The sequence below is a fragment of the Armigeres subalbatus genome, chromosome 3, assembly GCF_024139115.2.
Source record: "Armigeres subalbatus isolate Guangzhou_Male chromosome 3, GZ_Asu_2, whole genome shotgun sequence".
Classification (NCBI taxonomy): Eukaryota; Metazoa; Arthropoda; class Insecta; order Diptera; family Culicidae; genus Armigeres; species Armigeres subalbatus.
The window spans coordinates 182,094,394-182,108,003 of NC_085141.1; the positions used below are offsets into that span (position 1 = coordinate 182,094,394).

General features: G+C 40.9%; 1 long non-coding RNA gene across 1 annotated transcript; it reads left to right on the top strand.

Annotated features, from left to right (window-relative positions):
• The first annotated feature begins 1,081 nt into the window (after positions 1–1,081).
• LOC134221102 (uncharacterized) lies at positions 1,082–2,366 on the top strand. The gene is made up of 4 exons (XR_009982210.1): positions 1,082–1,373; positions 1,448–1,636; positions 1,724–2,029; positions 2,095–2,366. It is a non-coding gene; the product is annotated as an uncharacterized LOC134221102 (long non-coding RNA).
• Positions 2,367–13,610: the final 11,244 nt, after the last annotated feature.

Genomic DNA, 13,610 nt, shown 5'->3' on the forward strand with positions numbered 1-13,610 from the left:
CTTGCTTGCGGTTCAGTCTCTGATTTGACGTGTCTGGAGGTCAACTGCACCCACCGCTCCGAGCATTCTGACCAATGTTGCATATAAGAAGGTGCTGATTCAGTGAATTCAAGCCTTCTTATATACCACATTGATCAAAATGCTCGAATGGTGGTTGAAGTTGACCTCTAGAAACGTCAAATCAGAGTCTAACCCGCAGGTAAGCTGGCGGCCATTACCGCTCGCGGAAAACTGGATATGCTTGTAAAAAACACAGCCCTAAAAGTTGACTTAAAGTGGAAAAGGGCAATTATAAGACCGAATTAATGGTTCATTGCTTTGGCATGTTGAAATAAAGCACCAGTAATGCATCGCTGCATTCGTATTGCTGATTTACACTGCCAAACATATCTATATAAGATATATGTGTCGCCGTTATAAATTTTTGCAATAGCTCCACCCTAATATAATCAATATAGAACCACACATAAATTAAATAATTGCTAATTCGAGACCACACATAAAGTTTATTTGGATATATATTTTATAAGTAGTTCGCATGGAGAATGGTTATGTGTGCGCTGATATACAGTATAAGTTAAATCTATGCATTTTTGCCAATAAATATGTGTGGATTTTTAGTAGTGATAGAGTATCGTTGTCTGACAGTTGATAAATAAATGCAACAACACATCGTTAAAACAGATCTAATGCAATTAGCATTTAGCATGCCGATTTGTGATTGATATATGTGCAATATTGTAATGCTTCATTCCGTGCCGATAGTTCGAACGAGCCAGACGTGTGTGCTGTGTTTCATCGCGGGTTTTGTTCGGTAGTGCGAGTCTATTGTGTGGTGCCTACCTGCGGATCCAAGGCGATCACTGTCGGCGAGCGAAGTAGCTGCTTCTGGCGACGCCAGTGAAGCAGGCTATTGTTTCTGCTGCTACCTACAGCAGCAGCGCAGATAAGTGGAAGGCAATGTTTTATTATCCAGCTTTCCACGCTCGGTAATGGCGGCTTGTCGGTGTGTAAAAATCAATCGATCACTGTACTGTTTGACACTAGCTGGAGGAAAGCTCACTGGCGTTCCACACGCTTATATCAGTTTACCTATTTATGGGTACTTTGATCACCCATATTTGGGTAGTGCAAACATTACCCATATTATGGGTGAAATGTACCGAAAAAATCAGCAAATTTCACCCATATTTTTAATTACATAATGTTACCTATATATGGGTAAATTAATTTACCCATATTTGGATGAAAATAAAAACATTTGCGTCAGAACAGAATCGCACCCAACAGCGTGGAACGTGGAACTGTCGCTAAAAAAATATTTGTCGAGGATCGAAGTACTATAACTAAAACGCTGATACCACGATCAACAGGTAAGTTTGAATGATTCGCACCTTTGAATTCCATTGTGACAATCCATCCTAATTAAAATATTCTTACAAAATAGCAAACGCCATGGAACCGTGCAGTCCAGCTTCAGGAGATTGCCACTGCATCGGGGAAAGTTCATGAAGAATTTTGCCACTTCTTGGTGCTAAAACAGGTGCATTTCCTAACCACCGGGTTCTCCGCCATCTGCAAATCGACCAACCGAAACACGGCATCGGCCGGAGCGGAAATGTTGAACCGCATAAAGGTAAGCGAAATGGGAAATATATATTTTTGTCCTTTGAGAAAAACTGTATTTATATGTACCTAAAATTTCCATAATTTCGTGTTTCAGAAAACCGATAAGAGTCGAAACTACTAGCCTACGATTTACAGCCTTAAGTTTGAACGGTTATTGTTCTTCCCAGGGAACAGGGAACAAAACTGCGGATCACTTCTCAGCAACCCACTCGGTCATCCTATAGCGCATAGTCCCTCGTAGGACGAATCAACAGAATTAGATGGCACCAGCGAAAAACTCACCGTTTCGGGCGCTCTCAATCCTCTCAGAGCCTTCTTGCTTGTGGAATACAACGAACCAATTTGATTTTGGAAGACGGAGCTCGCCCAATCAGTCACGTACCAGCCATTTCGTTATTGGGTGAGTTTGCATTTTTCATCTCTATATCATAAAATGAATGATAAATCAATTCTCTTCGTTAACAGGCGTCGGTCGAAACGAAGTGCCAAGAAGAAATCCAGATTTGGGGCAGCGATGTGCGCAATGAGCGAATCCGCTTCGTTCACACAAACGGAAATATGCGGCAGGATTTCGACGACACCAGTAATTCCTGCGGCAAGAGCTGTTATTCAACATAATGCGAGACCTGCTATTCTCGAGATGGTGGTCAAAATTGCGTTAATATTTGTAAAATGCATATAATAAAACCAAATGCCTAATAAAGTTATACTTAAAGCTTTTATCAATACCTATGTGCAATACATTAATTTCATCCATTGTTTATAAAGCAGAAGTTTCTTGTGATTCTCCAAACAAATGAAAGACAAAAGAATCACCCAAAGTACAGTACAGTACAGTACAGTACAGTAAAGTACAGTGATCGATTGATTTTTACACACCGACAAGCCGCCATTACCGTGCGTGGAAAGCTGGATTCTCCCATCCCTCTGATACAGAGTGGGATTAATTATAATAAATTAAATTAGTTTTTTTATATTTTTTTTTTCTAATTTGCTATTAGTTCTAAGTTAGCATAAGAATTAATTGTCCTTCCACCTTGCGAGGTGAGAATGGAGGCAGAGACTATGGGGGGCGATAGTCCTCCAAAAGATGTCCGCACACGATTGTACCATGCGGCTTCGCCTGGGCCTTGGGTTGTTTACTTTCGGCAGAAAGTGAAAAGTCTAGACTTTCTCGGCATTAAGCGAGATTTGACGCGTCGTTTTACGAAGCTTGATTTTAATCAGATCAACAGGAACAAGCTACGAATCACCGCACCTACATATCAGGTGGCGAACGAAATTGCTAAAGACAAGGCCTACAATGTAGAATATTTAGTTTATGTCCCTCGCGGGAGGTCGAAATCGAAGGTGTGATCAACGCAGCGAGCCTGACTTGCAAAGATGTACTTGCGGGAAAAGGCCGCTTAAAGTGTTGGGAGCGGCACAACAGTGGACAACGATTAACAGTGGACCGGGAAAGTGAATCGGAACGGACAAAAGAAAAGATCCAACCAGTCTCTTAGACTTCACACGAACGAATACAATTCTTATTTATTTACATTCGACAACATAAACATAACTTTCAATAATACAATAATCACAGTGCATCCATGATGCCGTGAACAGTTGTCTCGAATACGAGGGGTGAAGATTGCACACTTAATTTAATTCCAACACCCCTCCTCAAGTCGTCAACCCGAGTATCACAGAAAAAATAATCACAGATCTATCTTGAATAGTCATCTACTTGAGCATCGATAACTTGCTTTCCAAGTTCCCTTAATCACTCAATTTTTCAGAACAGGACCTTTTCAAAAAACTTATTCCCTCTTTATGTTCTATCTACATTTATCTTATCAGCCCCTCCTAGTTGGTGACCTCATACCATGTCTCCAAATCATTTAAAAACATATTTTCTTTTGTCGTTTCATCGCCTTCTTAACTTTGCTCACCCTTCGCGTTACTATTTTTCGTCTGATACTTCTTCATAAACATATTCTGCATTTTCGCTCTTTCAGCTTCATAATTTTTTGCCTCCTGCTGACTCCTTTTATTATCACATGGTTACATTGTATGGCAAGATTGCTGCTTGTATTTAGATAAAACATTCAATTCATATTGTCTACCATTGTAGTGACCAAAAGCCAATGCTTCTCCACACTTCGTGATCTCCGCTTTATTGCCGACAAAACTGATCTTCATACCGGCTCTTGCTACCCGATTCACCGAAAACAAATTGCAGCTGAGTCCAGGTACGTACAAGACATTCCTTACTTCACATTTCTTCTTTTTATTTCCAACGGCTGCGTACATCACAACATCACCACAATATTCTGCCAACAATTTTTCTCCATTCGCCACTGTTACTTCTACCGGTCGCTCCAAACGCCGCATCTCACTCAAGGATTTACAGTCATTCACCATGTGGTCCGTAGCTCCAGAGTCTAGGAACCACTGCATCTTCACCAAGATATCCTTATCTTCTTTGGACGCCATGAAGGCCACATCAAAACGATCCGAGGAACGTGTTTCTTCAATTGCTATGTCTGCTCTACCATTCTGAAAATTCACTCTACCGTATCCACTCGGACCAGACCCCTGCGACAAATTCGCATTGCAGTCGGCATGTTTGTGTCCAACTTTACCGCACCGAAAGCACTTAAACCTTCGCCAGCTGTGTCTGCTGTACATGGCCCCTTCATCGTCGCCACCAGGAGCCAGCATATTTTTTCGTTTTATGTCCACATCGAGTAAACGCTTCTTTACAAACGCCATTGTAACACCGGTTGGAAGCGTTTCGATTGCAGTAACCACGGAATCAAAGGACGGTGGTAGCGTCAACAACAAATGACAAACCGCGTCGGAGTCCTCAACAGCCGCACCACTTTCTTTCAACTCCCGAATCAAACGATCAAACTTTAGTAAGTGTTCCGGCAAACTATCACTATCATCCTCAACATACTTCAATGTGAGTAGCTGCTTCCTTATAAACAATTGTCCGGCAACACCGCGACGCTCAAAAACCGCCTTCAATGTTTTCCAAATTTGTTTCGGAGTCGCACAGTCCTTCACTAATTCAAGCTGGCTGTCAGCAATCGCTTGAATTATCATTGCCTTACATTTTTTCTCCGCGGTCCTTCGTTCTACCATTTTTCTTTTCTTTTCCGACTTTGTACTCGCGGAATCATCCGTCACCACTTGTAACTCGACGATCTCACTTATCTCCCGGTGGAGGCAATCCAGCAGATCAAACGTGTCGAGGACGGTTTCCATCCGGAACCTCCAGTTGTGGAAGCCGGACCCGTCGAACGCGGCGATTTTCACTTTCTCGTCCATACCTGGGCCTATAACCTGTTGGGAGCGGCACAACAGTGGACAACGATTAACAGTGGACCGGGAAAGTGAATCGGAACGGACAAAAGAAAAGATTCAACCAGTCTCTTAGACTTCACACGAACGAATACAATTCTTATTTATTTACATTCGACAACATAAACATAACTTTCAATAATACAATAATCACAGTGCATCCATGATGCCGTGAACAGTTGTCTCGAATACGAGGGGTGAAGATTGCACACTTAATTTAATTCCAACATAAAGAACGCAATGGAGTCTACCGTGGATATTCTGGATTGCAAGGAATTGCATTCAGCAACCATGGTAGATGGCAAAAAAGTATATTCTAAGTCAGGCTCGCTTCGGGTGACGTTTGCCGGTTCGATTCTCCCAAAATATGTCGATTTAGAGAATATGTTGTTTCCGGTGCGTCTTTTTGTACCAAGGGTATTTAATTGTACCAATTGCAAACAACTTGGTCACACTGCCAAATTTGTGACAACAAACCACGTTGTGGTAAATGTTTCGAAAGACATCGGGAGGAATCCTGCCAGCAACAAGCCACAAAATGTGCTTATTGCGGTATGGCTCCTGCCCATGGTTTGCAAGATTGCCCGGTGTACAGAAAGCGCACCCAAAAAGTGAAGCGCTCGTTGGTACAGCGCTCCAAGCAGACTTATGCGGAAATGGTTAAAGTGCAAGATACATCCGCCGATACCACTGCAAAGGCTGCTATTTCAGCTACCGTCCAAGTAAGTGATTATTATGATTCCATATGCATTGACGAATTGGACTCTGACGCAGCTGATATGGATGATTCTACGGAGGTACACGTGCCCGAAAAGAGGAAGCAACCGTCTTCCCCGGGATCGCGCCGTAAGAAATCAAAAGTCATCCATAAAAGCTTGCCCAAATCTGAAGGCAATGGGGGATTATTTAAAATCCCGAAGCAACCTGTCTTCACTGCTCCTTTGGATCCATCTTGCAGCAAGACATTCCCGCCATTGCCCAAAACCGATGTTTCCAAGAAACATCCGGCTAGGAGAATCAATGAAAGAAAAACTACAATTCGTTCTTCCCAAAAAAGTACTCCGTCCAAGCGAGGATTGATCTCCTTTAAGGACCTTGTGGACCGTTTTTTGAATTTATTCAATATTCCGAATTCATTGAGGCCAATCATTGACCTCTTTATACCAACAGTGGAAAGTTATCTGAAGCAATTGACTGTTTCATGGCCCCTTCTTGCAGGAATTGTATCTTTCGATGGATAATACGGCCATACAATCACTGTGCTGCAGTGGAACTGTCATAGTCTAAAAAATAAATTGGACGTGTTCAAGTTTTTGATTCGCAATTCCGATTGCGACATATTTGCACTCTGTGAAACATGGCTTTCTTCCGAAGACGAAATCAACTTCCACGATTTTAATATTATTCGCCAAGATCGGAATGATCATTATGGTGGCGTTCTTTTGGGGATCAAAAAATGCTACTCCTTCTACAGAATTCCCATTCCGACTGTTCCCGGCTTAGAAATCGTCGCATGCCAAGTAAATGTGAAGAATAAAGATCTTTGTATAGCTTCAGTGTATATTCCTCCAAATGCCTCTCTTAATCGTCGACATCTTTGGAGCGCAGTCTCCCTTTTATCATCCCCAGTGTTGATATTGGGAGATATGAACGCACATGGTATTGGATGGGGCGAAACGTATGACGATTATAGAGCGCCTATTTTTTATGATTTGTGTGACGATTTCAATTTGAATATTTTGAACACTGGTGAAGTAACTCGAATAGGACCAAATGGTCAACAAAGCCGTATTGATCTGTCTTTATGTTCAAATTCACTATCGTTAGATTGCACGTGGAAGGTTATCCAAGATCCCCACGGTAGTGACCATATGCCGATAGTTACTACAATTAAAAGTAGCTATCAACAATCTGAGCCAGTTAATGTTCCTTTCGACCTCACGAAGAACATTGACTGGCAAAACTTTCGGCGGTAAATATTGGTATTGAATCAACTGATGTTCTTCCACCGCTGGATGAATATCGATTCCTTACCGATTTAATTAAAAAAAGCGCACTAGAAGCTCAGAAACGCCGCGTTCCAAGTACATCTGTCATAAGAAGACCAGCCACTCCTGGATGGGATGAAGAATGTACTAAGTTGTATTCTGAGAAATCTGATGCCTTCAAGGCGTTCCGTAAACACGGAAGGTCTGAGCTTTTCGAAGAGTACACACTTAATTTAGTTTAACGGGCTCGGTAGACGAATTACCGATTTCTCAACAGCTGAGCTCTCGGTAGTCGCTCAGTAAAAAAGTTGAACTATTTACCGAGTCCTCGGTTTGTACTCTCGGTGATGAAATGTCAAATATTACTGAGATGATCTGTAAAAAATACTGAGCACTCAGTGAAAAAATACTGAATAATTTGTAAAAATAATACAGACCTCGGTTATAAATATCACCGAGCAAAATGTAATTTTTAATATTTCATGGATGTGAAAAATAAAAGAAGCATGTTTTCTTTTGAAATATGTTTATATAAAAAATATTTTTTTCCGTACCATTTTTAAACATTTAAATCGATAAAAATCATTCTCCATATATGTTGATATAGTCCCATGCTCGGTCTCATGTACACAATGGAACGGAAACAGTAACGGTAGGATTTCAGATTTAGCCCATACGTATGTTATGCAGAATCTTGTCATTACCGTCACCCCGACCGCTCCGTTCCATTGCGTTCGATGCTCGATCCGATGGGTACAACGATGTGCATCGAGTAAGGTGAATCAATCAGGAGGAAGAGGAGTTGTAGGCATTCGTTTTGTTGACGTGCATCAGCTTTGAATCGAACAACATATTAGCATCCTCTGTGCTTGGTGCGCAGACGGGTCAAACTCAAAAGATGCAGCCAATTTCCTGAAAATGCATGCGGCTTTATTTTTTGCTGTGAGTTGGGTCACTTCTACTTACCAAAATATTCACTAGAAATTTGTTTTGTTGGACATTCAAGCAAGTGCACCAACTAAGTGTTGAAAACCCGAAAAAATTGAATATCAAAAATGGCGCTACACCGAGCGTCATGCGAGTATGCGGGAAACTGAACTCGGTAAAAGTATTACCGTAACTTCAGCAAAGCAAATTCTTTTTACTGATTGTTCGGTATTTTTATCTGACAGCTACAAACAGAATTTGTTGAACAGAAGACCCCGGTTATCTATTTTACCGATACCCTGTAAATTGTATTATATTGCCGAAAGGTCGGTATAATTTATTACAAACATCAGTAAATACTTCAAAATTAACTGACCTCTCGGTTTAAATTTATGGTTACCGGGTAAAATCGGTAAAAAATATTACCGAGGCGAAACTCTCGATTTAAGTGTGTATTTGAGGCTTGAAAGAAAGCTCAAAAATCTTCTCAAGGCTAAAAAACGTAGCTACTGGCGACGTTTTGTCGAGGGACTATCGCGAGAAACCTCAATGACAACACTTTGGAAAACGGCCCGCAACATGCGGAACCGCACTTCCACCAACGAGAGTGAAGAATACTCCAATCGATGGATATTCAGCTTCGCAAAAAAGGTCTGTCCAGATTCCGTACCAGCAGAACCGCTATTTCGAGAATCAGTCAATGATCCCGGTTCCTTGGGTGGACCATTTTCAATGCTGGAACTTTCTATGTCTCTTCTTTCATCGAATAACTCTGCTCCGGGATGCGATAACATCAAATTCAATCTTCTGAAAAACCTCCCAGATATCGCAAAAAGACGATTACTTGACCTGTACAACTGTTTCATGGAGTACAACATTGTGCCACCTGAATGGCGACAGGTCAAAGTAATAGCTATTCAAAAGCCTGGGAAACCAGCGTCTAATCACAATTCATACCGACCGATTGCCATGCTATCGTGCATGAGAAAATTATTGGAGAAAATGATCCTTTCAAGAATTGATCATTGGGTCGAAGAAAATGCATTGCTTTCAAATACTCAGTTTGGATTTAGAAAAGGGAAAGGAACAAACGATTGTCTAGCGTTGCTTTCTTCAGATATACAGCTGGCCTATGCGCACAAGGAGCAACTGGCTTCAGTTTTCTTGGATATTAAGGGCGCTTTTGATTCTGTTTCCATAGAAGTACTGTCAGACAATCTGCACAGTAATGGACTACCTGTATTTTTAAATAATTTCTTGTACAATTTGTTGTCAGAAAAACAAATGAACTTCACACTCGGCACTCTGACAACTTCCAGAAATAGCTACATGGGCCTTCCCCAAGGATCATGTTTAAGTCCCTTGCTTTATAATTTCTATGTTAAAGATATTGACAATTGTTTGGAAGGACAATGCACGCTTAGACAACTTGCAGATGATGCCGTGGTCTCTCTAAGAGGTCCATGTGCAGCTGTCTTGCAAGGACCATTGCAAAGTACCCTGGATAATCTGACTGTTTGGGCCAGACATTTAGGGATCGAGTTTTCACCGCAAAAAACTCAGTTGGTTGTGTTTACTAAGAAGCGGTATCCTGCTCAACTGAAACTCAAGCTGTTGAATGATGACATCAACCAATCTTTATCTTCTAAATACCTTGGGGTCGTGTTTGATTCCAAATATACCTGGAAACTCCACATTGAGTATTTGATACAAAAATGCCGGAAAAGGATCAATTTTCTACGTTCTATCTCCGGAACATGGTGGGGTGCTCACCCGGAAGACCTCATCAAACTCTATAGAACGACTGTTCTCTCTGTTTTAGAGTATGGCTCCTTCTGCTTCCTCTCAGCAGCTGATTGCCACCTGATCGAATTGGAACGAATTCAGTATCGTTGTTTGCGTATTGCCCTTGGCTGCATGCATTCAACGCATAACATGAGCCTGGAGGTGCTTGCTGGAGTCACTCCTTTAAAGCACCGTTACTGGGAGCTCTCACTCAGAATACTCATCAAATGTGGAACAAGTAACACACTTGTTCTAGATAACTTCGATAATATGCTTGAACTAAGTTGTCGTTCAAGATTCTTGAGAGTATATCTCAACTACATATCATCAGATCTTTGTCTTCCGTGTTATAATCCACCTCGAGTTCACTTCACCAACGACAGTTCCTCAATTGTATACGATCTGTCCATGAAACATGCTATTCAAGGAATACCAGATCATCTTCGACAAATATCTATTCCCTCACTTTTTTCTGAAAAATATGAACATGTCAATTGCAACAACAGATATTTCACTGATGGTTCTCGCATCAACGGATCCACTGGCTTCGGTGTTTTCAATGTAACATCAACCACAGAGAACAGACGTTCATCTTCATTCGCGTGCTTGTGTAAAAGTTTGTACTGGTCATTTTAAAGTATGTCGTTATGCCCCCGTTGCGCGGTGCTAGTGTGCTGATAAATATGGTTAAAATTTGCCGTGTTTTACTTTTTAGCGCTAGTGTTCATTCCGAATTGCTCCTAGGCTCGCTCCTAGGTGGCAGCACTACATTGTTTATTAAGTGTATACCAACGCCATCACTTAGTGGAATTGAGTTTTTATGTCGGGCAGCCTGCGTTGGCGGCGCTGAGGTGCGATTTAAATCTTTACACACGTTTTCAACGAAATTTTGTTCGAGCATCCATGTCTGTTCTCTGTGCTTCAACCACCTTCCGAAAACTTCAGGAACCGTGTTCGGTTTATGTTGCTGAGCTGGCAGCAATTAACTTCGCTTTGGGGATAATTTCCAATCAGCCCGTAGACCATTATTTCATCTTCTCGGATAGTCTTAGTTCTATCGAGGCACTCCGGTCGATGAAACCTGTTAAGCACGCATCTTACTTTCTTACAAACATAAGAGAGCAGATGCGTGTTTTGGTCGAAAGATCATTCAAGATTACCTTTGCTTGGGTCCCTTCTCACTGCTCAATCTACGGCAATGAGAAGGCAGACTCGCTGGCAAAGGTGGGCGCACAGGAAGGTGAGGTTTATGATAGACAATTCTCGAGCAACGAGTTTTTCCCATTAGTCCGTCAGAGTACTCTTCAAAGCTGGCAAAGAAATTGGACACACAACGAACTTGGACGGTGGCTATTTTCTGTAGTTCCAAAAGTTTCTGGGCGAGCGTGGTTCAGAGGTGAGGACTTAAGTCGAGGCTTCATCCGCACGATGTCGAGGCTTATGTCCAATCACTATTCACTAAACGCACATCTGTACAGAATAAACCTTGTCGATAGCAACTTATGTAGGTGCGGAGCCGGTTATGATGACATCGATCACGTAGTTTGGTCCTGCTCGGAAAATGACGCCTCCAGAGAGCAATTATTGGATACCCTAGTGGCCCGAGGTAAACAACCCTTCAGGGAAGTTCGAGGTGTTTTGGGAGATCGTGATGTGGTCTATATGCAGGCCATTTATAGTTTTCTTTGTGCTTCTGATATTAAAATCTAACAGTTTGTTTTTTTTTCTTTCTTCAAAGTTTTTTTTTGTGCTTAGTCTCTGCTTTCTGTTCCAAAGAGCACCATAGCTCTTGCCATCCGGAAGATGCTCCCAGTCGAACCATTCCTCGAGCACGACGACACGCCACATCGTCCCTGACGCCAAATACCCGGATGAGAAGCTGAAATTCCCTGATCCAAAATCCTTAGCCCCGTCCATCCTTAAACATTGTAAACTCACCTCGAGTCACCACGAGTACGCTGGCTTCTACCCCTCTCTTACTAACTGAAAAAATAAATGATATTGATTGTATATATCGCAAAGAACCATGGCTCCGTAAAGTGTTATACACGCCTGAGCCTACCAAATAAACGAACTTGGAAAAAAAAAATTTTGTAATGCTTGGTGTTACTTGGGAAACCAGAGTGTATATGTAATTATAATTTGTAATTTGTATAATTTGTATGTAAATATAATTATAATTACATATACACTCTGGTTTCCCAAGTAACACCAAGCATTACAATATTGCACATATATCACAGAGAACAGACATGGATGCTCGAACAAAATTTCGTTGAAAACGTGTGTAAAGATTTAAATCGCACCTCAGCGCCGCCAACGCAGGCTGCCCGACATAAAAACTCAATTCCACTAAGTGATGGCGTTGGTATACACTTAATAAACAATGTAGTGCTGCCACCTAGGAGCGAGCCTAGGAGCAATTCGGAATGAACACTAGCGCTAAAAAGTAAAACACGGCAAATTTTAACCATATTTATCAGCACACTAGCACCGCGCAACGGGGGCATAACGACATACTTTAAAATGACCAGTACAAACTTTTACACAAGCACGCGAATGAAGATGAACGTCTGTTCTCTGTGCTCTAAATCAGCAATACGAATGCAGCGATGCATTACTGGTGCTTTATTTCAACATGCCAAAGCAATGAACCATTAATTCGGTCTGATAATTGCCCTTTTCCACTTTAAGTCAACTTTTAGGGCTGTGTTTTTTACAAGCATATATTTATAGCTTCATGGTTACTTGGGTTATCCGGTTAATGCGGCTTTGACTAAATGATGTGTGAGCAAAAGATATTTTAGTTATCAGATAAAGATTGTCGCTTCGGTTCCCTGGTTTAGTGTGGGAACCCAAAAGTAAGTAATTTTTTCTTGAAATTAAGTAAAATTCACTTTATATTAAGTAAAATTTACTTAATTTAAAATAGAAACTATCCAAAAGTTAGGTAAATTTCACTCAGCTTTTGTAAACATAAGATTATTCAACGTTGTGTTCCCACAATTTAATGCCCTTGTTGAGTGGTTTTACTCTTCATTTTATGACAACAAAGGGAAGAGGGAGGGAGATGCAAGAGAAAAAAAGTACCTAAAATTAGGTACTTTTTTCTAACCATGTTCTTTCTCAGATTTCGCTGATGGCTACCGTGCACATTTCACTTGAAGATCGTGACAGTTGCCGCCAGCCCCCTCATCTTTACATATTTTTCATTGTTCTCAAGTTTCCAGCTGATCATGTTACACAACAAAACCACTGGTGCTTCAATGTTTACATTCAGTCCCATTGTTCTCAATCACGTGGTCGATTATGAATCAAGGTTGTTTAAAAAGGTTGTTGAAAATGCCTTCACAGATAAAATTGACAACAAACTCTTGAATTTTGTCATGCGAATCTAATCATTCGTGAAAAATACAATATACACGAACTTTGTTGTAAATAATAATAATATTTATTATTGTAAAATTGTTGCCAGTATTTTGTGTCCGTGTCGAGCGGATAATCTATATAGACATACATATGAGAAGAGCGTATTCCGACAATGGAGACGACTGTTATGTACTAACCAGGCCACTCCGGTCTTAGTCTAAATAAATAAAATAAATAATGGTATCTATCTCCCTTTAGCGCTATTTCGATCTTTCTCATGCGTTTTCCATAATAAATACTATAATAAAACCATCATCAAAGGGCAGGGATTGAATCCTAAAGAGAATGAACAAGTCTCTCTCTTCTAGATTGCTTTGAGAATAGGTCGTATGTGCAAAAGAGAGTCTCTCTTTGGTTCCATTCTCTTGTGATTATTACAAAACTATACAAAAGTTTACTTCGGATTTTTTGGCAGATATCTAAAGGCAATAACTTTGTCTAGCGTGCTGTATTGAAAATGTAGCAGAAAATTCAAAACTAGCGGATCTATTAGCGAAAGAG